A 26,960-nucleotide genomic window follows, 5' to 3' on the forward strand; every position below is an offset into this window, starting at 1 on the left:
GTGAAAGGGACATCGGTCCTGAAGAGGAAGAGGCACAGCCACCACACCAGTGCCGCCTACCAGTGCCCACCAGTGCATATCAGTGCCACCTATCAATGTGCACCAGTGCCACCTATCAATGCCAATCAGTGCTGACTATCAATGTCGTCTACCAGTGCTCATCAGTGCCACCTAGCAATGCCCATCAGTGCCCATGAGTGCTGCCTTATCAGTGTGCATCAATGAAGAAGAAAAATTACCTGTTTGCTAAATTTTATAACAATACAAAACGGTTTTCGTATGTGAAAAACTGCGATGGTGTTTGTTGGTTTGTCTTAAACCTAATAAAAATATATTTTTACGTGTGAAAAAAAAAAGAAATATCTTAAAAAAAAAAAAAAACTGCGATGGAGTATACACACAGCTGGGATTCCCGACCAAAGCTCCATCGCAGTTTTCCTGTCAGGACAAACTCTTGTGTGTAGGGGAAAAAACTTACTGAGCAGGTTCTTGGGATTCCTGGCTGACTTTTCCCCCCGGGAACAGGGGAGTTTACAATGATCGGCTTTTATTCATTTATGTAAAACCTTGATCCCAAAAGAAAAAAAATATTTAAATGGGATGTAAAAGGCACATGCAGTTAAAATTCTACTAGATTTATTACAAAATATGTCATTAAAATGAGGAATGTAGCGATACCCTTTTTTTATCGGCTAGTACGAGTACTGATACTTTTGGTCAAGTAGTCATCGATACCAAGTGCTAATACTTTACAGTGCGATTTGTGTCAATACAAATGAATTTGCGCAAATTGCACTCCAAAGAATTGCAGCTCCAACGACTCTCCCCCCTGGACCCCCTCGCAACCCCCAGCCCATGGTCCCACTGTACCAGATTGCCATGATCCCCATCTGTCAGATGCCAAAAAGCTGCTTCACCAGTCCAGGGTTTTTAAATCCCTGTGAATTTCTCTCCTCTCCTTGCAGTGCTGACAGTACGGGCTAGACTGCTTCTGATTGCTCCACGCTATTTATATGACGCTGCTGACCAATTTGAATCCCTGTCGTCCATAGGGGAGAGGCAGAAGAAGTCCAAGTCGCAAATGTCCACAGTCGGATCAGAAGCCGGAGCTATTGGAACCTGTTGAGCACAAAATATTTTTTTTTTTGGTGGAGTCCTGCTTTAGGAACAGATTATTTGATTTGCAATACATGGACCTATTTAGGGCATAGTGGAAAACACCTTAATAAACGAATTATGTCTAATTTTTGTTCTAGATGGATGTCAGGTGAAATAAGGGTTGCTGCTCTTGGCACATAAGCATTGTTTATTGCAGTCTGATAGGCTTTTATGTTTGGGTAACCTGTGGGTGACTGTGCGTAGTTGTGGAGTTATATTAGCTGCTCCTGTTGAAAGCGGTACGTCTGCCACTCCCTGGCAGAGTAACTAGAGCTGTTAACATCCTTGTTCTCCAGTAATTTTAAACTTCGGGAAATTTGAGCACTGTAAATTGCTTTGTGTTCTATTCATTGTGGTTTCTATTGATTGTCAAAGAGAATGGACATTGTGTATAACAGTGCTTTGATATAATGAATTTTGCATAGCTATAGTGACTTTTCAAGCTGTTTGGACATACTTGTAGTTAATGGAATAGTTTATTGAAGCACAAATGGAGTTTAATATCTTTTCCTGGAATAAAATAAAATAATGGACGGACCCAGAGTTTTGTAAGAAAAGAAGACTAATTAGATCCTTGATTCAACTTAATTTGTTATAGTCTGTAAATCTTTTAATTAAATCCGAGATTTTGCTCCCCCCCCCCATTGGAGAGGGTTCAGCACACCCCAAGAAGGATATAGAGGGGTTGGGAACCGGATAGTTCCTTGCTCATCTTACATTGTTCACAAACGTTCTCCCGCCTCAAGATCTCCAAGCTGTTAAAGGGGTTGTAAAGGTTTGTTTTTTTATTTTCTAAAAAGGTTCCTTTAAGCTAGTGCATTGTTGGTTCACTTACCTTTTCCTTTGATTTCCCTTCTAAATGTTTTTTTTTTCTTTGTCTGAATTTCTCACTTCCTGTTCCTCCTCAGTAAGGTGTTCAGTAAGCTGTTCTAAATGACTTTCCACTGCTCAGATGATGGTGGAAAGCTTACTGAGGAGAAACAGGAAGTGAGAAATTTAAACAAAGGAAAAAAAACATTTAGAAGGAAAATGGAAGGAAAAGGTAAGTGAACCAACAATGCACTAGCTTAAAGGAACCAATTTAGAAAATAAAAGACGAACCTTTACAACCCCCTTAATTCTTCCTTAGGAAGTCTTGGACATCTAAGTAACCCCTTAGATGCATCAAATGAGGCCCCCACAGTCCTCCCTTCTTCTCCCTCAGTACAAGTGTTGTGTACCTCCCTGGGACTGGGCTATAGGCAGGTTGCTGCACCCTGTCCATGTATCTTTTGCTGATGCTCCAGGGGGGGTCCCATCTTCTCTTACTCTATATTGGGAGCCTACAACCAGCCCCTTCTGACCCTGCCTGTACTCCCCTATCGGCAGGCCAGCATGCAGTGCCAGCATTACCTAACAATAGCCCCAGCATTTAATTGCCTGACTCCTCACCGGTAATAGCTCTCAATGGCCCGGTCACCAGGGAGGTTTTTTGTCGACCTAGTGACCATGAATGATCCAGTCAAAGCGTATAGCAGGGATATGCAATTAGCGGACCTCCAGCTGTTCCAAAACTACAAATCCCATCATGCCTTTGGGTGTCATGCTTGTTGCTGTCAGAGTCTTGCTATGCCTCATGGGACTTGTAGTTCTGCAACAGCTGGACGTCCGCCTATTGCTTATCCCTGGTGTATAGAGTGCTGTTGTAAGGCTGATTTAATGTAAAGCAGGCAGTGGTCATTGATATGTAAAGTAAAACATCGTTTATAGGGTTCAGGGGTCTGGAGTATGTAGTGTACAGCACATTCTACAGAGTGTAGTTGTTAGTAGTATGTAATATTGTGGCATTTACATTGGTGGTCAATGTGAAGAAGAGTGCTCTTACATTGGTTGGTGTAAGAAAGCCTCAGCATTGAAATCATTGGGAAGAAGGGCTGTCTCTTACATTGGTGTCAGTGGGAGCAGGTTTGCCCTAGCATTGGTATTATAAGGAGAAAGACCCAGTTGGCAGTTAAAACCCTATATCAGGCAAGAATGGGACAACATTCCTCTCCCAAAACTCCAGCAACTGGTCTCCTCAGTTCACAGACCTTTACAGAGTGTTGGTAAAAGAAGAAGGGATGCTACACCATGGTAAACATGAACCTGTCCCACATTTTTTGAGATGTGTCGCTGCGATCAATTTCAAAATGACCTTTTCTTTTCTTAAAATGGTAAATTTTCTCAGTTTAAACATTTGATCTGCTTTCTGTTAATAAAATATGGATTTATGCAAATCACTGCACTCTTTTAATGCAGATTTTACACAGCATCCAATTTTTTGGGAAATTGAGATTGTAAGAAAAAAGTTTTTTTTTTTTTTGTTCATATTTTTGTTTCAAGATGCACTAAATATTTTCAATTGGTGAAAGGTCTGGACTGCAGGCAGGGCAGGCTAGTTAATCACTTGAACTCCTCCACTACGAAGCCATGCAGTTGTCATAGATGGAGTATGTGGTTTAGCATTGTCATGCTGAAATATGCACGGCCTTCCCTGAAAATGACGTAGTCTGGATGGAAGCATATGCTGTTCTAAACCCTGAATATATCTTTCAGCATTGGTGCTTTCAAGATGTGCAAGCTGCCCATTCCATACACTGCGCCCCTATACAATCAGAAATGCAAGCTTTTCAACTGAGCACTTATAACAAGCCTGAAGGTCCCTCTCATTATTATTTCAGAGAACATGGCGCCCATGGTTGCACAAAAAAATACATTTTCAATTTGTCTGACCACAGAACAGTTTTTCCCTTAGTAACAGACCATTTTATATGTGTTTTGGCTCAGAGAAGATGGCAGCGTTTCAGGATCATATTGGGATATGGCTTCTTCTTTCCGTGATAGAACTTTAACTTGAATATTTGGATGGCACAGCAAACTGTTCAGACAGTGATTTTTTAAAGTATTCCTGAGCCCATGCAGTGATGTCCATCACAGATACATACCTGTTTTTAACGCAGTGCCGTCTGATCAAAGGCATCCAATCCAATATTGTGTTTTGACCTTGTCCCTTGCATGCAGAGGTGTTTTCCAGATTCTCAGAATCTTTTGATGATAGTATTGTAAATTTATATTTTTTAAGTCTTTGCAATTTTAACATTGAGGAACATCATTCTGAAATAGTTTGACCATTTTATAGACCAAGCTTTTCAAAGATTGGCGAATCCTCTGTCCATCTTTACTTCAGAGACACTCTGACCCTCTAAGGTCCCCTTTTTACACCCAATCATATTACTGCCCTGTTGCTAATTAACTTAATCAGTTGCAAAATGTTCTTCCAGCTATTCTTTGTCAGTGCTACTTACTTTGCCAGATCTGTTGCCCTATCCCAACTTTTTTGAGAAGTGTTCACTGCCATCAACTTCAAAATTACCTACCGTATATACTCGAGTATAAGCCAACCAGGATATAAGCCGAGGCACCTAATTTTACCACAAAAAAATGGAAAAAAATGGAAAAACTTATTGACTCGAGTATAAGCCTAGGGTGTCCATCTGCATGCCTCACTATGCCCATGCCTCACTGTGTCCATGACTAGACTGACGTTTAACATGGGAGTCTATGGAAGGGGTGCCCGGTTTAAAAAATCGGTGCTCCCCAGACGTTGGTCCCCCAGACAATCTTTGCACAGTTTTAGAGGAGAAATGGGGCTACATGTGTGTCAATTTCCGGGTCCAGGGGACCTAAGACCGGCCGGTACCGGGTCCCCAAAGTCACTAGAGAAATTACCGTTTAACGTGGGAGTCTATGGAAGGGGTGCCCGGCTTTGAAAAATCGGTGCTCCCTGGCCGTTGGTCCCTCGGACAACAAACTTTGCACACTTGTAGAGGAACAGTGGGGCTACATGTGTGCCGGTACTGGGTCCCCAAAGTCTGTGAGATCAGGCGCAAAAAGGGTGACTCGAGTATAAGCCGAGAGGGCATTTTCAGCACAAAAAAAATCGGCTTTTACTCGAGTATATACGGTATTTTTTTTCTTTTAATGGTACATTTTCTCAATTTAAATATTTGATATGTTTTCTATTGTGAATAAAATATGGGTTTGAGATTTGCAGTTCATTGCCTTCTATTTTAACGTACATTTTACACAGCGTCCCAACTTTTTTGTTTTACATCCATGTCAATGGGAAAAAGAGTGTCCATTACATTGATGTGACTGGGATAAAGAGTGCTTCCTACATAGGTGTTAGTTGGCAGGAGTGTTCCCCCTTATATTGATATCAGTGGGGGAAGAAAGTCCTAAAGTGTATTGGCAGCATGGATTGGATGGACAATTAGGGTAAAGGATTGGCCGATCGTTTTGGCTACTGTATAGATCTGGCAGTCTGTGTTCATCTGTAAGCTCCAAAGCTGGTAGTTATAATACAGGGAGGGGATTCAGGCTTAATTCCACTCAGTTAAATAGGCTGATTGTGGAGACAAGGTCAGTTCTGGAGATTAAACAAATAATTGGAGTTTTGGTTTTTCTAGCACACTTTCCCTATTGTGTAGTAAGCAGGGTGCACATGCATTATGCTGAGCCTGGTTATTTTGTTTGGGATGCTGTTTGTACTAGGCTTTCTGGATTCAGCAGAGCCTTCCACAGGTCACGTTTCTGTCCTGACAGATTGTACATCTGCCTTTGTCCTGGAGATTAGTTTATTACCGTAATTGTCTGTCACAAAATGCTACTGTGACTCTGGATGGATTTGTCCTCTTCTTGTGTACAGGAAGCTGGATTCACAGAGAGCAGCACTTTTTCTTTTTTCTTTTTGTTTGGTAACATTTTGCTGCATGTAAATGAGACTCGAGGCATTCATACAGTGTATTCTCCTCCTATAAATAGTTCATGCATAAATCCATTGAAAATTAAATACATCCTATTCAAGCATTTCTAGTGACACATCAGTTAGAAAGATCTTCTTCCTGCTGGATTAGAAAAGTCCTCTGGTCCCGGACTGCTAATTCTCAGACAATTTGTCACCCGCTTCAGCCAGGCATCGATCCAAATTGTTTAGAAATTGTAACTAATTGTATTATACATTTGTGAATTGTTTTGATTTAAAAAGTAATTTATATTCTGCAAATCACTCTTCTGTATTCCACAGATAAAAACACCTTGAGGTTTTGTTTTAAAAGTATAAGGGCTTATATAAGCACATGGGACTTAAAAATTGCACTTTTACAAGTGTTTGGAATTTTTTTTTTTTTAGCCTGGAAAAGTGCCTCCATGTTAGTCTATGGGCTAGATTGACAAAGAGTTACGTCGGCGTATCGGTAGATACGCCGACGTAACTCGGAATCTAAGCCCGTCGTAAGTTTAAGTGTATGCTCAAATTGAGATACACTTAAACCTAGCTAAGATACGACGGCCAGCGCCGTCGTATCTTAGGGTGCAATTTTTCCGCTGGCCGCTAGGTGGCGCTTCCGTTGATTTTGGCGTAGAATATGTAAATGACTAGATACGCCGATTCACAAATGTACGCTTGCCCGTCGCAGTAAAGATACGCCATTGCCGTAAGAGGTACGCCGCGTAAAGATAAAGCTGCCACCTAGGTGGCGTAGCCAATGTTAAGTATGGCCGTCGTTCCCGCGTCGAAATGTGAAAATTTTACGTCGTTTGCGTAAGTCGTCCGTGAATGGGGCTGGATGTAATTTACGTTCACGTCAAAAACAATACGTCCTTGCGGCGTACTTTGGAGCAATGCACACTGGGATATGTACACGGACGGCGAATGCGCCGTTCGTAAAAAACGTCAATCACGTCGGTTCACCAATCATTTACATAAAACACGCCCCTTCATCCTCATTTGAATTAGGCGCGCTTACGCCGGCCCCATTTACGCTACGCCGCCGTAACTTAGGAGGCAAGTGCTTTGTAAATACAGCACTTGCCTCTCTGACTTACGGCGGCGTAGCGTAAATACGATATGCTACCTCAAAGATGCGCCGATCTACGTGAATCCCGCCCTATGTGTCCACGCACTGTGGCATTGGGGAGATTAAACTGAAGCGATAGGTGCGTTTACAATGAGTTGCGCCATTTTTGTATTTTAGGGCATGGTAGCCCACTTTTATTAAATAAACAGAGTTCACATGCACATTATTTGCCCACGCTGGGGTTTCTTGCACACAGAATCCAAACAATGAAAATGCAGAGCCACCTGGCTCGCTTGTTGGCAGAACTGCTGCTTCTTTTGCCAGTACCCCTATCTGTGTTGTCCAGCACTCCTGGATCACTTTGGCTCTTTTAGCCTTATGTTGCAGCACTCTACTGCATGGCCCACTTCTGGCCTATGGCCTGACACCCTAATAGGTCTCTTGGCTTCTAGCTACGGCCCTCTCAACTCTCGGTGAGACCCTCTGTCTCTTTGCTTTTGGCTGGGGCACCGTTGACCCCTGGGGGAGACCCTCTGTCTTTTGGCTTCTGGCTATGGCCCTCTCACCCCTCGGTAAGACCCGCTGTCTCTTCGCTTTTGGCTAGGGCACCGTTGACCCCTGGGTGAGACCTTCTGTCTCATTGCTTCTGGCTGGGGTACCTCTGATCTCTGGGGGAGACCCTCTGTCTCGTGGCTTCTGGCTGGGGCCCTCTATCCCCGGGTGAAACCTTCTGATTGGGGGCCCCCTGGGTTAGACCCTCTGTCTCGTGGCTTCTGACTGGGGCCCTCTGACCCCTGGGTTAGACCCTCTGTCTCGTGACTTCTGGCTGGGGCCCTCCGTCTCCCACACTGGAAGCGGTCTCCAAACTGAGAGCTTTGAGCTATCCTCAGACCTGAGTATATAACGACCCTGCACATCTGTATACTCAGACAGGTTGCATACACCTGGTAAAACCCAGACACAGGATTGAAAGTTCCGATCCAGAACTACATAATCTGGAGGAAGCCACAAACAGTTTTTTTTCTGCTCAGAAAACAGTCTGGAACTTCACATTAATCCTAAATGCAAATCCTGTGTCACATTATACTATATTCTCACAGTGACAGGGCCTCTCGCTGTCACAGCACACATAGGTGTTTACAGACATATTAGAAAAGGACCATTTGCAGGCTGAAAAAACAAAACAAAAAACAACACCAGCGCATTCAGGAAAGAAAAAATGCCGGATGCACCTAAGAGCTAAATGCATTTAGCGCTTGAGGATTCATTCATTCCACTGGCCAGAATAAATTAATATTCCAGTCAATGGAATCCATAAACCTTCAAACGCTCCTAAACAAGTGTGCAAAAACGAGGCCTTGGGCACACTTTAAGGCCCCTTTCACACGAACGGATCCCGTATTTATTTATTTTAACACTGGGAAGAACTGCCTGAATTTATTTTATGTGTTGGTACTGTTACCAAAACCGGTGCAAATGTTTGCCTGAATAAGGTAGTTTTAACAAAATTGATGGAAAATAAAAAGCAAGCTTGGCCTTGTTGGTTCAGCATTTGTCTTTTTACAAATACTTCAATATATTAATGCTTAAGCTGCCCATACATTATGAGGGCCGAACAAAAAAAATCAACCATACAGCTCCAATAGACCAATCTCCCACTGCGCCTATCATATTCAAATAGCCAGCACCAATCAGCTCTCAGAATACCTGAACTGTGACTGCACCTAACTGGATGAAGCCGCTGTTTGGGCAACAATTTTCGTACCAGCTCCTTCAAATTTTCGGCAAAAATGCAGACAGTGGCTTTAGTGCCAGCTCACTCTTGCTGGCTAACATTGGTGAACTGCTATATGTTATAATGAACACAATAGCTGAACAGATTTTTTGATTTTACAGAGATATCCAGATATCTTATTTTATCCGTTTTACTCTAATAATAAACATGCAATTGTTTGCAGTTTCCATATGCTTAAAGCTGGCAGTGTAGCAGAAAATCATCCTCTGACCTAATTGTGAAATTGTTACTGTTGCTATTTTTTTTTTGTATCATGTTTAAAACCAGCTCCCTTTTTTACTGTTTTTACTTAAAACAGAAGCATGGGAATCCTTATTTTCTTTTTTAATAATCATCCTTGCCTAGCTGGATGCAGCATTGGTTCGATGCTGTATCTGTCCCCCTGCCAGCAGGGCCGCCATCAGGGGGTACAGGCATTACACATGTAAGGGGCCCGACGGTCCCCAGAAGACCGGCCGACGTTTGTTTTTAAAAAAACATTTTTTTCGTTTGACCCCCCCACCGTTAGAAACTCGCGGCAGGGGCCCGCCCCCACCCCCCGTTTTTTCTTCTTTTTCTGACTTTAGCAACTCGCGGCAGAGAGAAAAGAAGACTTGACTTGACTTTGTTTTGTTCGTCAGCGCCAACCCCCCCCCCCTTCTCGCTTATCTCACAGCAGGAGACAGAAGAGATGACACTTTCGTTACCACAACCCCCCCCCCCCCCTGCTTATCTTGCGGCAGGAGAGAGGAGGGCCCCGGTACTCTGCTTCAGGGGGGCCTGCCTAAAGTTGTGTAAGGGGCCCCAAAATGTGTGATGGCTGCCCTGCCCGCCGGCTCTAACACTGAGAAGCGATAGATTAGGCTCTCAGCAGCTCGCTGATGGGTTGAGCCAGGTGGGCAGATCCTGACTTCATTGTCTCAATCTTGCCCAAGCCTGGACCAGCCCTTTGATGCCAGAAGATGGGTTACAGCCAGGGGTGCAAGACGAACTGCACTCCTGTGATCTACAGAAGTACATCCAAATGAGCTTTGGCTGTACTTCTTTAATGTTCATTTTTCTTCAGGTTTGATATACTGTACATTCTTTTTTTTAAAGTATACAATGTATTAAATCATGTATCAACACCCAAAGCCTCTAGCAGTGCGGTGCAGATAGACCAATGGAATAGTTAATCTTGCGTAACTCTACATGGTTTGCACTATGCTATTTATGTGATACTCCACCTAAAGTTGATATTTTAAAGCCTAAATTTACTTAAAAAAAAAAAAAAGAAATGAATAAAAATAAGCAAAAATAAACTTTACTGACCTTCAGGAAGATGTCTCTTGTACTTCTGTGTCCTCCTCCTCTGATGCCCCAACCCCTGCCAACCTTATTTTCTGGTGGGATAAGGGTTATGAGAACTAAGGGAGATGTGACAGGTACTTAATCAAAAGTTCTTGACTACACCCACCCTTTCCTCCCATCTCCTCCATTAATAGAAGCCAGTATTAGAGCTGAATGAAACATAATCTATGAATAGATGGGAAAGAAACATCAAACATTTACCCATCCTCCATTATAGATCGTAGATCCATAGATTGTGTGCTATTCACAGCTTTTTTGAATGGAGAAGATGGGCGAAAAAGATGGGTATAGATAGGCACTCTTGATGAGTGCCCGCCACACATCTCTTTTAGCTCTTTTAACCCCCACTGCACCAGAAGATATTGGTGGTGTATGTAGGGGGAGGGGTGGGGGGTTCAGAGGCAGAAGATTTCGGCTAAAGGAGGACACAACAGCACAAGGGACACATCTCACTAAAGGTAAGTAATGTCCCTTGTGCTGATTTCAATTTTTTTACCCTCTAATTATGAGATGCCACTGATTGCTGGCTTGGATATTACAATGGTATAATATTTGCATCTATCACCTATGTTGTATGTTGTACATAACTCATAATGCAGCGAGATGCAACTATTTCTGCTGGAGTCAGAGATCTGAGATGCAATGCTGGAGAGCAGAATCAGAACATTTGCCAGGAAGATCTCATTGTTGAAGTCTCCTGTATGGGACCAGTTGTAAAATATCATTTTTTTTTATGGGCTAATATTTCATATAAGGCCATGGGGTAGGGCAGTAGCATTAAACTTTTTTTTTTAAGGCGAGACAATTAATTAAAGCTGTATTAAACCCTTTATACTCAATGTGAATTCCAGAGGGCTTTCACACTGAGGCGATGCGCTGGTAGGAGAGAAAAAAATCTCCTGTCAGCGGCATCTTTGGAGCGGTAAGAGGAGCGGCATGTATACCGCTCCTTCACCGCTCCTTCCCATTGAAAACAATGGGAAGAGGCGCATTGCGGGCGGTATTAACCCTTTATCGGCCGCGAGTGGGGGTTAATACCGCACCACTAGCGGCCGATTCCCGCGGCAATCCCGGCGGTATAACGCCGCTATTTTTAGCTGCGTTATACTGCCACCGTGGCTCCCGTCCCAGTCTACCATTTGTCATCTTCATTGAAAAGCAGAAATAAACCCACTGATTTAACAGTTTCTAAAAAAAAAAGTTACATTAAGCCTAGGTTCACACTGACAGCGGGTTTAAAAGTTAATGCGAGTTCAGCTGAACTTGCACAATTTCATACCCGCATGTCAGTCTGTCTTCGGGAGCGATTTCAGAGGGTTCCTGCACAGATTTTTATTCAAATCGCACCCCAAAGTCACCAAAAGTAGTACAGGCATACCCCAATTTTAAGTACATAATGGGGTTTATTTACTAAAGCCGGAAAGCGTAAAATCAGGCTCACTTTTGCATAAAAACCAATGAGCTTCCAGGTTTTATTACCAAAGCTTAATTGAACAAGCTGGGGTTAGAAGCTCATTGGTTTCTATGCAGAATTGAGCCTGATTTTGTGCTTTCCATCTTTAGTAAATAAACACATTTTTTTCTTTAAAAGTGGGGTATGCCTGTACAGGAAATACTTTTGGGAATCAATGTAGTGCCGCAAATTTGGCGTTGCACTGATTCGGACTGTGCCATTGCGGGCAATAGCCGCCGATCAGGCATGCGATTTGACATGTCAATTTGAATGTCAAATCGCACCAATGTGAACCTAAGCTCAAAGCATGTCATGAATGATAACTGTCCCAGTTAGTATTGTGCTTTTTTTAGCTCTTAACTGTCAAGCCATCAAATGATTGGTATCATAACCGATCACATATGCAGCACCATGGCAACTGCAAATCAAACGGAGACAAAGATAACAACTTCCTTGACTGTAAAGACAAAGAGAGATTAGTTCTGCTTTAACAGACCAAGCTGTCCAGCAAACGTGACGGTTAGACAGTTGAGACAAACCATTTAACACTAACAGGAGTGCTTATATTAGTCAGCTTATATTCACTTATGTAAAACCTTTATCCCAAAAGGGGGGGGGGGGGGGGCTACTGTAACTGCTTAAAAAGTGTTACCTGCAGATCGGCTTTAATTTGTTAGTCAAGTCCGTCTAGATTTGTTAGTGTATTTGTGAGTGCAGACACGCGATTGGATTTCCATCGGACAAAGCCTTGTAATTTTGTGCGAAGGGCGATGGCCGTAGCATGCATGTTTGTACTTTGGATTTTTTCCCGATGGACTTCTGTACACCCGATCGGATAACCCGACAACAATTGTCCAATGAAGCATACAAACGGTTGGATTATCCAACAACATCCTGCTATCACACAATTCCCATCGGAAAGTCCGATCGTGTGTACGGGCCTTAAGACTGTATGTGTGTTACTGGTTGGATCATCTGGTGAAAATAAAACCTAAAAAAGAAAATAAGTGCAGCCAACACATTTAAAGATTGGTAAACTCTGATCAATTAAATGAAAGCAGTTCTAAAGCCTAAACTTTTTTTTTCTTCTTTTTACCGTAATGCATTCTTTGCAGTAGGGTAAAAAAGATTTAGGTAGCAGTAAGACCCCCCCCCCCCCCTTACATACCTGAGCCCTTTCTTGCTCCACCGCTGTGCCCGTCTGTAGTTCTTCTCTTTCTTCTCCCCGCTCTCACAGGCTTGGCAGAGAGCAGACGGAGCCATTGGCTCCTGTTGCTGTTGGTCGAATCAGGTGATAAGGAGCGGGGGGCTGAGCTACACTGTCTGTGTATAGATTCAGTGCAGCTCATGATCAATTCCGCTTCCTATGGTGGCACACCAAGAAGAGGAGCAGCCAGGAGCACTGGCGGGTGACCCCAGAAGAGGAAGATCAGGGCTACTCTGTGTGATCCTATTGCACAGAGCAGGTAGACCTGTTTGTTATTAAAAAGTAAATAAAACAAGAGCATGTACAATCCCTTCAATAGCTTCATTGTTAACATTGCTCAGAAGCAACTGAATGCAACCCTAATGCCACCTACACGCCTCAGACTTTTGACCGGGCAAAACTCCATCGGAATTTCCGATGGAAAAATAGAGAACCTGCTCTCTATCTAAGGCCGTCGGAAATTCCGATGGAAAAAGTCAGATGGGGCATACACACGGTCGGAATATCCGATGGAAAGCTCCCATCGGAAATTCCGACCGTGTGTATGCGGCATAACTCTAATGTTGGCCACACACATGATTTGTCTGGCAATTCCATCCAATTTCAGCCAGCTGAATTGATCAAATGGCTAAACAGATTCTATGGAAAACGCAACATTTTTTTGGTGGTAGGTTGCCTTGACCCATCTGATAGTTTTTTGGTCAACATATGGTGTTTGAAACTGCTAGGAATGTGCTGTGTCTATGGGCAGCCGAAAGCACTGTAAGAATAATCAGTGTAGTATTCCATCACTCCCGGGTTTTGTCCAGTGTAGACTTTTCTAGTATTTGCCCAATACCTTCACCAGCTGGCCTTGATTAATTAGGGTTGTGTACTTTTGTGTGTGTGTGTGTGTGTTCTAAGGAAACTTATTTGGTTATGGATCCTTTTCTAATGGCTTCCTTTCATTCTCTTTCTAGGTATCTGAGTACACTGTTACCTTAAAGCATGGGAAATACTGCTGGAAATAATTTGATTGTTTAAAAGCAGCAAACATTTGAGGTGAGTGATGTCCACCTAGATAATTGCTTGTTTTATACAAAAGGACCCACTAGAATCTCCCACAGTGTCAATTTACACAGGTGTCCTTACATCCGTCATGTGACCGCACATCACTGTGCTGACAGGTGGAAGATAAACTTTACTTTATGTGGCTAACATGATTTGATGATGTAAAAAGATCACATAATGTTTAGATTAGGAATCCTTGTAGTATTTCTAAATGTTTGTTTTTGAAAATGCTACATCAAGAGAAACGCTTCAGTGAAATGTTAGGCCCCATTAATGACTGGGCGATGCGCTTATGGATTATTATTTTTTATGTGCATTTGTTGTATGGCTGCATAGGGTGGGCTGCTCTACACTCGACAAATGCATCAAAGTAGCTCCTGCAACCTTTTTGGTCGTGTTTTGGGGCAACAAAACATGTAAATGACTTAATTTGTCACCATTGCACAGGCGTGGGCAATTTTAAAGCAGGACATGCTAGGTATCTACTTACTCAGCGTAACATTATCTTTTAAATGTTACCAAACAATTGAGTATTATATTGTGTTTTTGTACATTAAAATTAAAGTGTATTTTTTCCAAAAAATTGCAATTGAAAAATCTGTGTGACATAAATAAATTGCCAACCTTGGAGGCCCTGAACTGCTGGGATAGTACAAACACCCCCCCCCCCCCCCAAATGACCTCTTTTTGGAAAGTACACATTCCAGGGTATTTGCTGCGAGACATGTTGAGTCTTCAGCATCTGCCGGACCTTTAGAGCGCATGCACCACTGACGTCAGCGGCTGCATGCAAGGTGAATATCTCCTAAACCGTACAGGTTTAGGAGATATTCATTTCACCTACAGGTAAGCCTTATTTTAGGCTTACCTGTAGGTAAAAATGTGCAAGCGGGGTATACAACCACTTTAACTGACACTGATGTCACTAGTAACACTAATACAGTGATCACTGATAATATTGTACACTGTTACTGTACTAATGACACAGGCTGGGTGACAGGGGTGAACAGAAGGGAAATCAAAGGGTTAACTGTGTGCCTAATAAGTGCTGATTTTACCCACAGACTGGCTGGCTTTTTTTCTTGATTTCAGCTGTGAGATCAGGGAGCAGAACCAGCCTGATCGGAGTAGTGGGTTTACTAACACTAAGGCCCCGTACACACGTCCCAGGAACTCGATGGGCAAAAAACACCGTTTTGTTCGTCGAGTTCCTTGTGAAGCCGCCAGGGATCTTGGCGAGCCGAAATTTCCCATTGAACAACGAGGAAATAGAGAACGCGTTCTCTATTTGGCCCAACGAGATCCTCGGCCATAAGTGTACACACGACCGGGTTTCTCGGCAGAATACGGCTCCGATCGAGTTTCTGGCTGAATTCTGCCAAGAAACTCGGTCGTGTGTACGGGGCCTAACTCTGTGCTGTGGTCACAGCCATTAGCAGGTTCACAGCCAAAATCATTGGCTGTAAGCCTGCTGACAAACTTGTGCTGTGTCCAACCAAGGAGGGCGCATGCTCCTGCAAAGCCAGAGGTTCCCCCCCCCCCAGCGTACATATATGTTGCGGGGGGAATAACAGAGTCTCTGGCTACCAGTAAATAAACTGCTGGTCAGCAAGTGGTTAAGGAAGGATACTGATAACAGTACTGGAGCATGTACCTGCAAAAAAGTCAACAAAGACAGCTATCCTAGCAGCTTCCTTTTAAAATTAATATTTTTCTTGGATTTTTTTCATGCTTGCATTTCTGTTTTATTCATTGCAATTCTTAATAGCATTGTTAATATCCAAATTAATACATGACACAGACAAAATGATCTCCCGTGGGTGCCAAGTTGTATATAACCAGCTACAATGTTTTTCTGTGCCCTATTGTGCTGCTTGCTGTTACATTTTTACTAAGGACTCGGACATATTCGTCGTAGGACAATTCGTTCTTTGTAAAATGCCAAAATGAATGGTTAAATTACACAATTAATTGCTACTGTATGCCTTGAGATTCATATGTTCCACGCCAGTCTGCTACATTGTGCATCCATTATCGGAACTCAGACAAACGGAAGATGTCATTTAAAATCAGTCTGGTGTCTTCACACCATGCATCATGCTGATTTAATAGGAAATCGGTGGCATTGAAGAGAGCGCTTGCTTCATTCTGTCTCTTTTAATTTAGTTTCTGATGGTGACTCCACCGCCTCTGTGCTTCTCATCAGTTTCACAATATTATATGACAATATATAGCACTGAACTTTCATATTTCCAGTGCCTTTTTTATTTTTAAATACTTGCCTTTTATTATTTGAAATATTATTTTTTATTTTTTTATGTATTCAGCATTATGTAACTGCAATCACTTTTATAGTAAATAGTTTTTTTTTGTATGTTTTTTTTTTTATTATTATTATTTAAATAATGAATGTTGCTTTTTCTATGTATTGATTTGTGAAGTGTACTTTAGCTCTAAAGCTTTCATGTTTATTACTAATGGGAATTTAAAGTGAATCTTTCAAAAAAAAAATCATGTGCGTAAAAGCAGTCTTATCAGCATTAAGTATGTATTGCAAGTTTGACATACTTCCTATCAGTTTATAAAGAGGATGCTAAGATTTATAAATATAATACTTTTCTTGCAGTTTGCGGCTAAACTCGGTCCAATTTTTTGGTACTCTACTATATGCTTGTTATATGCTGCCATTCACACAGCCTACCTAAAAATATATATTTTGAATATCTTACCTTTTCTAGTTTTTTTTTTTCCTGTAGAGCCGGCAGACTGTTATGCCACGTACACACGATCATTTTTCAGCATGTCGAAAAAAATGATGTTTTCCCAACTTCATCATTAACCACTTGCCTACTGTGCACATACACCCTCTTCCTGGCCAGACGAAATTTTAGCTTCCGGCACTGCGTCGTTTTAACTGACAATTGCGTGGTCGTGCGACGTGGCTCCCAAACAGAATTGATGTCCTTTTTTTCCCCACAAATAGAGCTTTCTTTTGGTAGTATTTGATCGCCTGTGCGGTTTTTATTTTTTTTGGGCTATAAACAAAAAAAGAGCGTAAGTTTTGAAAAAAAAACACTTTTTTACTTTTTGCTATAATAAATATCCCATTAAAAAAATAAAAAAAAATAAAAAAAATGTATTTCAGTTTAGGCCGATACGTATTCTTCTACATATTTGTGGTAAAAACAAAAAAAATCGCAATAATCGTATAGTGACTGGTTTGCGCAAAAGTTTTATATTGCCTACAAAATAGGGGACATAATTATGATTTATTTTTTATTTATTTTTTACTAGGAATGGCTGCGATTTTTTTCGGGACTGCGACATTATAGCGGACACATCGGACACATTTTTGGGACCATTCACATTTATACAGTGAACAGTGCTATAAATATGCATTGATTACTGTATAAATGTGACTGGCAGGGAAGGGGTTAACCACTAGGGGGCGGGGAAGGGGTTAAATGTGTAGCCTAGTGAGTGTTCTAACTGTAGGGGGGTGACTGGGGGAGGTGACCGATCTGTTTCCCTATGTACAAGGGACACAGCATCGGTCTCCTCTCCCTGACAGGATGGGGATCTCTGTGTTTACACACAGAGATCCACGGTCCTGCTCAGTTACTGGGCAATGGCGGGTGCATTGTGTTCCCAGTAACACGACAGGTGCGCGCGCCGCCGGCGGCGCACGTCCCCTAGCGGCTTTAAATGACAGGACATCATATGACGTCCTGTCAGAACAATGGGGTATTCCGGCCGCCGTCATTTGACGGCAGGCGGGTGTTAAGTGGTTAAAACGATGTTGCCTACACACCATAGTTTTTAATCTAGCAAAGCGCGGTGACGTACAACACGTACGATGGAACTATAAAGGGGAGTTTCCATTCGCCTTTGGGCTGCTTTAGCTGATTCCATGTTAGTAAAAGACGATTCGCGCTTTTTTGTCTGTTACAGTGTGATGAATGTGCTTACTCCATTATGAACGGTAGTTTTACCAGAACGAGCGCTCCCGTCTCATAACTTGCTTCTGAGCATGCGCAGGTTTTTTACGTCGTTTTAGCCCACACACGATACATTTTTACAACCCGAAAAACCACATAGTTTAAAACAACGTTAAGAAATGCAGCATGTTCGAATTTTTTCAGAACCTGAAAAATGATGTGAAGCCAACACACACGATCATTTTAAATGACGTTTTTGAAAAACTAAGTTTTTTTTCATGCCGAAAAATAATCGTGTGTATCTGCCATACACAGTACAATTTTTTTTTTACAGCCACAGGTTGGCGGAAATAAATTCACACGATTCCCTCATCAACACAGACTGACTGTGAAGTCCCTCCTGTTAAGCCATTACCTGCTCCTGGCGGGAGGAAGGGGCCGTGAGAGAAGACGGTTATTGTCGTTAGTGGCGATTGATCAACTTGGTACATTCAGCCTGCACATTAATGATTCGAATCTCGAACTGTGTATGGCCAGCCTAAGCTACACTGAACATTGAAAGTGCACACAAAGTGGGGACAGGCTAAGTTTCCCCTCATAACATACAATGCAGAATCACAGCCCTTATGTCTTCAAAGAAGATCTATAGATAAATATTTTTTTTTTACTGTTCTATGTTACTGTTCAATTTTCTGTTGCTGTTTCTGCACATAAGTTATTCTATCTTGTTGTTCAGATATATGGCGTAAGTGTAAATCTTGGTTTCACCTCGCTATTTACAGTGGAATAAAGTTTTTTGGTGGTGAAATTAAAAGTTTATACATAATGGAGACCTATCTTAGAGGGCCTTGTTGTTCCAATTCCCTTACAAAGCATGTAAGAGGTCAGACGAACTTGTCTGCAAATGGTAGGGCTCTAATACAATGTAATAGCTGTGTTGTTCACACAAAACCTTAAAGGAGTTGTAAAGGAAAAACATTTTTTTGCCTAAAATGAATGTCTGCAAGGTAGACAGACAGAATAGTGTAATGATTCTGTTAAAAAACAAGTTAATACCTATTAAATTCCTTCATCATTATCACCTCCGGCATTCTAGTTTCTGTTCTCTCATTCACTTCCTGGTTTGAATTGTTCGTTCATGTAAGAACTACATTTCCCAGTATGAATTGTGGCACGCCCAGTAATTCACACCTCCTTGAAGTCTCTGACACGTAGAGAGCGTCCTGCCACACAGATGTAGTTCCCAGGAGGGGGTGAGCACGTTACTGACCACCGCAGTAAACCCTCCCGTCACGGTGGTCAGTAAAATCAGACAAGCAGGAAGTGAACAGAACAGAGAAGAAATAGAGCAACTTCTGAGCAAAAACGAACAATGAGGAAGTGAAAAGAGGAATCTCTGCAGGTAAAGGATGCTTATTATGAAAAAAAATGTTTTCCTTTACAACCCCTTTAATATGTAAGGAGGGTGTTTGTTAGGTGTTCAGGCCATTGTCTGGAAGACATCAAATCTCAGGCTCTGTGGGACCTGGCGTGGACTAACTCCCTAAAACCAGGGTCACCCAGACATAAATTGACCTTTTTGATAACCTTGAGAAATATACCATCGGTTTGGTTTGAGTTGTTATCTTTGTTGCTACAGAGGATATGGGTTCTCGTAGGTATTTTGAAGAGATTCATTCTTATTAGGGCAAATCAGCATTGCTCCTTGCACTTTACTTGATAGACATATAATTACAGGTACTGTATCTGGCCACTAAGAAAAAAAATCTATAAATGAAAATTAGATCTTTGTGGTAAATAATTTCTAAAATACATCTATCGGTTATTGGAACGCCCAATGGTGTAAAATACAGCGCCAGTGGGATACAATAATGCCTCAGGCTTAGAAAACTGCATAGGGCCTTTGTTAGTAGGAGAAGAAATAGTGCTCCGTCATTGTCATTGGTGGAAGGAATAGTGCCAGTTGTTGGTATCGGTTAAAGTGGAGTTCCACCCATTTTTTTATGTTTGTCTGTGCTGCATGCCCTAATCTCATAGTGTTCAGAATGGACAATTTTTATTTATTTTGTTGCTTGTAAATACCTTTATTTTGTAGTCCTTCATTACTTCCTCCTCCTTATCAGCCTAGGCTATTAAGTCACAAGGCTATTCACAAGGGTTTCTGGGATAAGCATCATGTATCCCAGTAGTCCTTGCAAATAGCCTATTTGCATAGAGAAGGGGCGGCAACTTCCTCTGACACTCCCGTTGCTATGGAAACCTGACTGAAACCTATTACATCGCTTGTGCAGCACTGAGCATGTGCGAGATCTGCAAGGCTGAAATCCTGGAAGTCATACAGTCTGGCTTCATGATGCCCACACTTAAGATGGCCACGGTCTATTTCTAGATTATAAACTAACTAAATGCTCTAACAACCTAACAAAACGGACCTTAGTTTACATACTAACTTTACTAGACTACATTAAGCTTGTGTATTCCAGGCGTATTTATATTTAAAAAGTGAAATTGTGGGTGGAACTCCCCTTTAAATGAATGGTGCCCTTCCATTGGCACTAGTGGAAGGAATAGGTCCTCATCCCTGGTTTCAGTGGAAGGAATAGTGTCCCATTGTTTCTTTCAGTGGAAGAAATAGTGCCCTACTGTTGGTGTGAGGGGAAGGAAACGTGTCCCATTGTTGGTGTCACTGGAAGGAATCATGTTTCATAATTGGTGTCTTTGAAAAGAATAATGCCTCAGATCAGTGGGAGAAATAGTGCCCAAAAGGCATGTATAAAGGTAAGCAATGGGCTGCATATGACTGGTGGGTTGCAGTTTGGTGACCACTGGTAGAAAAAGAATAGAGCAGGAAGCATAGGGCTGTCCGTGGTTTATATGTTGAATTTTACAAAGATGAATGTCAGCTTGAGTCTTTGGTAAACTATGCCCTCTTCCTGTTTGCTTTTTTCAATGGCAGTGAATGAGGAGGTTAGGTTGTGAATGGTTAGGTAAGACCAGTGTATTCCTTCTGGGGAGAGAGTTTGTGCAGCAAAACTGGAAAGAGAAAGGGATGAAAGACTGGTAACCTGGCTTCAGCACTGGTTCCTCCTTCTTTTTTTTGCAGCATGTACTTACTTTCATTAATGCTTCCAACCTGCGTTTACAAGGGAGATGGGATATTAGCATCTGACAGTGCTTTTCCGAAATACACAAACGTCCAGTTTGGCAGTGCATACCCTTTCTGCTTCCTCGTTTTCAGTATACTGGCTGTTACAAAAATAGTAAACCCATTTTAAACACAATTAATACCTTAAGTTTGTAAAACGCTTACTTGTCAAGTTTAATTTTATATGTCATGATGCATAATGATGATTTTTATAATCTGAGAGTAAACAAAACTGTTCTGCAGGAATCTTCAATGACAAGCCATTTCTATATGGATACAGGATTGTTTCTAGCTTTTCATCTGCAGCACTAACAAATGTCAAGAACAATTATGTTTTAAGAATGGAGGTTCGCGTAACGCTTTGTTAAAGAGATATTTAACATATGCATTTTTTCTTTTTTGAAATTGGGTCACACTCCATTAATTTGCTAAAAGAATTATGATAATTAGATGCAAAATTTATAGTTAAAGAAAATGGAGAAACAATAGAGACCAGATCATCTTTAGAATATAAATTGGGTATAATTATGTGCACATCTTCAATGCTTTCTTGCATGTTAATTAAACATTTTACAATACATTGTTATTTTAAATTTGCCTAAGGGTGATCATTTGAATTAGAACTGTGTAACTTGTGGTGAACTGTAAAGTGAACGACTACAACAAGATACATGGTTAATTTGCAGTGTAAGTCAAAATTTGTATTTGCGTGACTTTGGGGCTTTAAATGCCACAAACTACATGCATGGAGCTGGTATACCTCTTTTTTGGACACGTGATTAGTAAAATAAATGTCACCAGAAATCATTACAGTGGGATATAATTACTATAGGAATAGAGACTGTTCACTTTTGGAATGTTTAGGTATACAGTACTTTGCAACATGATTGTTTACTTGGCTTAGTCAAATAAGGTGAAGCCATGTTCACTTATGCAAGAGAAATTAAACAAAAAGCATTTTTGCTTGCATGTGTGCTCGTAGTCCTCCTCTCCTGCATTGCAATGGTTAAATGCTGGTTACTTCAAAGGGTGGATGAAAAGGCTGCACTGCATTTCTTGCGTTACCCCTGATCCAGCGCTGTCGTCACCTCCCTCAGGCATGTGGGTGGTCCCTCTGCATCATCATATATAATGCAGGGTTATGAATCCTGCATTGCATGTGCAATATTAACTGTGCATTGTATGTAGACAGGAGTGCACCTTAGGCCCCGCACACACGACCGAGTTTCTCGGCAGAATTCAGCCAGAAACTCGGTCGGAGCTGAATTCTGAAGAGAAACCCGGCCGTGTGTACACTTTCGGCCGAGGAAGCCGACGAGGACCTCGGCGAGGAAATAGAGAACATGTTCTCTATTTCCTCGTTGTTCAATGGGAAATTTCGGCTCGCCGAGATCCTCGGCGGCTTCACAAGGAACTCGACGGGCAAAACGATGTGTTTTGCCCGTCGAGTTCCTCGGACGTGTGTACGGGCCTCAGAGGGCTTTGTGGGACTGATGGCATTTCTGGAGGGACCCTGCCGTAGCAAGGAAGAAGTATTATGGTTTATTCCTCAAATCCAAGGCGAAAATTTGTATTTAGCCCTTGCAGTTTGGAGGGGGCTTCGCTACAAGATTTTTTTTTTCCTTTCTTGTGCCCAGAGTTGGGTTTTAAGCGTGCATTCACTTTTAAGTAAATTACTTTGGTAAATTAGCCCTATTTTCCTCATTTATCTAAATTAAAGCGGAGCTCCACCCAAAAGAGGAAGCTCCGCTTATCTGCCTCCTCCCCCTCCCGCTGCCACATTTGGCCCATTTTGGGGGGAGAGCGGTTACCTGGTTTTGACCCCTCACCTCCTTCCCCCACAGCCTGCCCAATTAGAGAGCGGAGTGGAACTGGCTGTGAAGCCACAAGGCTTTCCCTTAGCGGAGATGGCGGCATCCGATATCTGATCGAAAAATCAGCTTGGGTGAAGACACCGCTGGATTCCTAGACAGGTAAGTGTTCTAATAATAAAAGTCAGCAGCTACAGCATTCATTTTTTCTGCTAACTTTGATACCCTTTTTAATTTTATTTTTCTGTCTATTTTTCTGTCTTCCACTCATTGCCATTACCATTTTCATCCACAAGAGTCTTCAGGGTTGTTTAGGGCGAGGTTGCACATGTTAGGTTTTTCCACCTCGCATTTTTATGCATGTTTTCCCCTCCAATGACCAGACTTGTCCTGACACGCCCCCGCTGCACAGCCATTCACTGGGAAGCTCAGTGTGCTGTTGCTTATCCTCCCCCAGTTCTTATGTAACTTGAGAACAGAGGAAATCTAATCACTTATAAAAAAGGTATTTATAATGTGTGTGTGTGTGTGTTTTATTTTATTTTTTTACATCTATACAAAAAATGTTTTGTATTAAATTTATATTTTAAACTGAATGGGTTGCTTTACAAGGTGATCGTTTACAATCACTTTAACTTTTCTCTTTGCAGTATGTTGCTTTTTTAGTAGAATCGTTCCCCCCAAACACGGCACAGCACACTTTCTAAGGAGCATATCCGTAAACTATAGATGTTCTGGTAATTTCCAATTTAAACATAGATTATTTCTAGTTAGAAAATTGTCACTCTTGCATCTACTCATTGTTTTTAATAATGTGAAACGTGTAATGGTTCTGTATCAAGTAATGTGGCCTCTTTTAATATGGAGATCATTTTGTTTTTAGAAAAGCTGCATTAGTGATTGTGGTGTTTAGTTTATAGTATTTCTATGTATATCCTTTATCCTTTGTTAATGCGGTTACATTCGTGATCAATGACCCTGCATGAAACCATTTAGGGTATCTGTGTCTGTTGTTCCTCCTGATTATATGGCCATTGCCATGCCTCATTAAAGAAGATCATAGCACTTGACCCAAGAAACTCTCAGTTTTCAAGTTTCCCTATTCAGTAAGACAAATAATTGTAGAATAGTGAGGCTTTCCTGCTTTACTACAGGATGTGAAATATATTGCTGTGAAGATTATAGAATGTTCATTTTACTGAAATGCTGACTTCATTTGGCGCTGCTTGCGTCTACCCAAATGTCAAATGTGTCAGATCACTTAAAAGATAAGTGCCCTTTTACAGCACTTATCTCTTCTAGCTCTCCTCCCCTCCCCCAGCATTTTTGTAATGCATTACACTTTTCTATAACCCCTTTCCTCCAAGATCTCAGCCTGTCTGGCACTGCCTCCTAAAATGTTTTAAATTTTTCATTGCGCTACCCTCATATGGACGACGCTGCCTTCACTTTAATTGCAACAGGATACAGATGGGCTTTGCTTTAAAGTGAAAGAAATACATGTCATGCATTCATATATAGCACAATACAGAGTGTTTGGAGAAGTGCGCCAAGCATGCTGCACAGTAAAGATGTCAAAGGGGTAGAAGCATAGGTAAGTGTAAACTATAAGAAAAATACTGGGAAGAGGGATCAGAAAAGGATAACTGCACTAAACACGTTCACGTATCCTCTGGCAGCTGAGAGACTTTTGGCTGACAGCAATCATAACCATTATTGAGCATACTGTACATCAAAGGCATGTTTCATAATGAACTCAATAGCTGTATCCAAAAATTTAACAATCCTTACAGTAGTAGTAGAACTATAGACGAAAATAAAAAATAAACTTCAATGTAATCCTAATCAAATACCAAATAGAAGAAAAAAACATACCCTGAGTCAATAAAAATGTGTTTGTATCAAAAAGCCCCTCGTGCAATCCACATGAGCTCCTCACTGATGCATTTCAGTCAATAAGATTTTAGCTACGACTAAGCTCTTATCGAGCAAAATGCATCAGAGGAAGTACTGGATTGTAAAAGGGGTTTGTTTGTTACAAACATATGGTTATTAATTTGGAGTGTGGCTATTTAACCACTTCAATACCGGGCTTTAAAACCCACCTCCTTCCCGGGCCTATTCTGGCACTTCTCTCCTACATGTACAAATCATCATTCTTTTGCTAGAAAATTACTCAGAACCCCCAAACATTATATATGTTTTTTTAGCAGACACCCTAGGGAATAAAATGGCGGTCATTGCAACTTTTTATCTTGCACCGTATTTGCGCAATCATTTTTCAAACAGCTTTTTTTTGTAAAAAAAATGGTTTCATAAATTAAAAAATAACAAAACAGTAACGTTAGCCCAATTTTTTGGTAAAATATGAAAGATGATGTTACGCCGAGTAACTAGATACCCAACATGTCACGCTTTAAAATTGCGTACACTCATGGAATGGCGTCAAACTTCGTTACTTAAAAATCTCCATAGGCTACACTTTAAAATTTTTACAAGTTGCCAGTTTAGAGTTACAGAGGAGGTCTAGTGCTAGAATTGTTGCACACGCTCTAACGCACGCGGCGACACCTCACATGTGTGGTTTGAACGATGTTTACATACGTGGGCGGGACTTACGTGTGCGTACGCTTCTGAGCGCGAGCTACCGGGGACAGGGGCATTTTAATTTTTTTATTATTATTTTTTATTTTTTATTTTACATATTTCTTTATTTTTTACACTTTTTTTCACACTTTTTTTTTTCAATCGCTTTTATTCCTATTACAAGGAATGTAAACATCCCTTGTAATAGGAATGTGTGTGACAGGTCCTCTTTAAGGAGAGATGCGGGGTCAATAAGACCTCACATCTCTCCTCCAGGCTGGAAAGAATGAGATTGTGAAAAAAAATTCACAGATCTCATTCAAACTAGCCGCAATTGCGGTTTGTTTACTTACGGGGACCCGGGCGTGACGTCATCACATCGCGCCCGGGCCTCCGACGGTCATAGAGATGACTGGTGACCATCTGGTCACCAGTCTTCTCTATCGCAAACATCCGGTGGACGGCGATCATCTCTCCGGGCCCCCGGTGGGACGGGAGAGCCCGGAGAAGCACCGGATGGCGGCGGGAGGGGGGGGATGTCCCCTCCCGCCGCCTGTAAGAACGATCTAGCGGCGGAACCGCCGCTATGATCGTTCTTACGGTGCGCAGGATCGCCGCCGCTAAAAAATGATATCTCAATGATGCCTCCGGGTGCAGGCATCATTGAGATATCCCCCCGCAAAGCCCAGGACGTCATATGACGTCCACCCAGGATAACAGGTCCCCGTTTTGGACGTCATATGACGGCGTGCGGGTGTCAAGTGGTTAAAGGGGTTGTAAAGGTAAAAAAAAAAAAAAACGTAAATGTCTTCCTTTACCTTAGTGCAGTCCTCCTTCTCTTACCTCATCCTTCCATTTTGCTTTTAAATGTCCTTATTTCTTCTGAGAAATCCTCACTTCCTGTTCTTCTGTCTGTAAGGCCTCGTACACACGACCAAGGAACTCGTCGGGCGAAACACATCATTTTCCTCGTCAAGTTCCTTGTTAGGCTTGTTGGAACTCGACAAGCTTGCTTTGCGTACACACTGTCAAGACCAAAACTCGTTGTTCAGGGGAAGTTCGATTCCACTGGCACAACCCTTGGGGCTTATTTTCCTAATTTCATGTTACTGCGTGTTAAGTAGAACTTTGGTAAGAGACGATTTGCACTTTTCAGTCTGTTACAGCTTAAAAATGTGTTATCTCCATTACAAATGCTACTTTTACTCCCGTCTCATACTTTATTCTGAGCAAGCGCGGGTTTCTTAGCATACACACGCTCGAGTTTCTCGTCGAAAACCAGCCCGACGAGGAAATTGAGACTTCCGTCGAGGAAAAAGAGAATTTGCTTCTTTTTTTTTTTGATCGTCGAGTTTCCTCGATGAAAAATGTACACACTCTAAATTAATAACCATATGTTTGTAGCAAATAAACCCCTTTTACAATCCAGTATTTCCTCTGATGCATTTTGCTCCATAAGAGCTTAGTCGTAGCTAAAACCGATCGTGTGTACGAGGCCTGACTGACAACCCCTTTTAAGTCTCTTTGGCATTCGCTATGTGCAGCTAAGGAGAGCTGAGAGCCGGACTAAGCAACTAGTGGATGAATATCCAGAGCAGATCACAGATTTGTT

General features: G+C 41.8%; 1 protein-coding gene across 22 annotated transcripts in view; it reads left to right on the forward strand.

Annotated features, from left to right (window-relative positions):
* The window catches only part of NRCAM (neuronal cell adhesion molecule), a 301,106-nt gene that overhangs the window by 43,748 nt on the left and 230,398 nt on the right, over window positions 1-26,960 (forward strand). For all 22 annotated transcript variants that reach the window (XM_040343832.1, XM_040343842.1, XM_040343838.1 and 19 more), the window contains exon 2: window positions 13,778-13,859. The gene's annotated coding sequence lies outside the window, so the exon portion shown is untranslated. The remainder of the gene's footprint in view (window positions 1-13,777; window positions 13,860-26,960) is intronic.

Source organism: Rana temporaria, chromosome 3, assembly GCF_905171775.1.
Source record: "Rana temporaria chromosome 3, aRanTem1.1, whole genome shotgun sequence".
Classification (NCBI taxonomy): domain Eukaryota; kingdom Metazoa; phylum Chordata; class Amphibia; order Anura; family Ranidae; genus Rana; species Rana temporaria.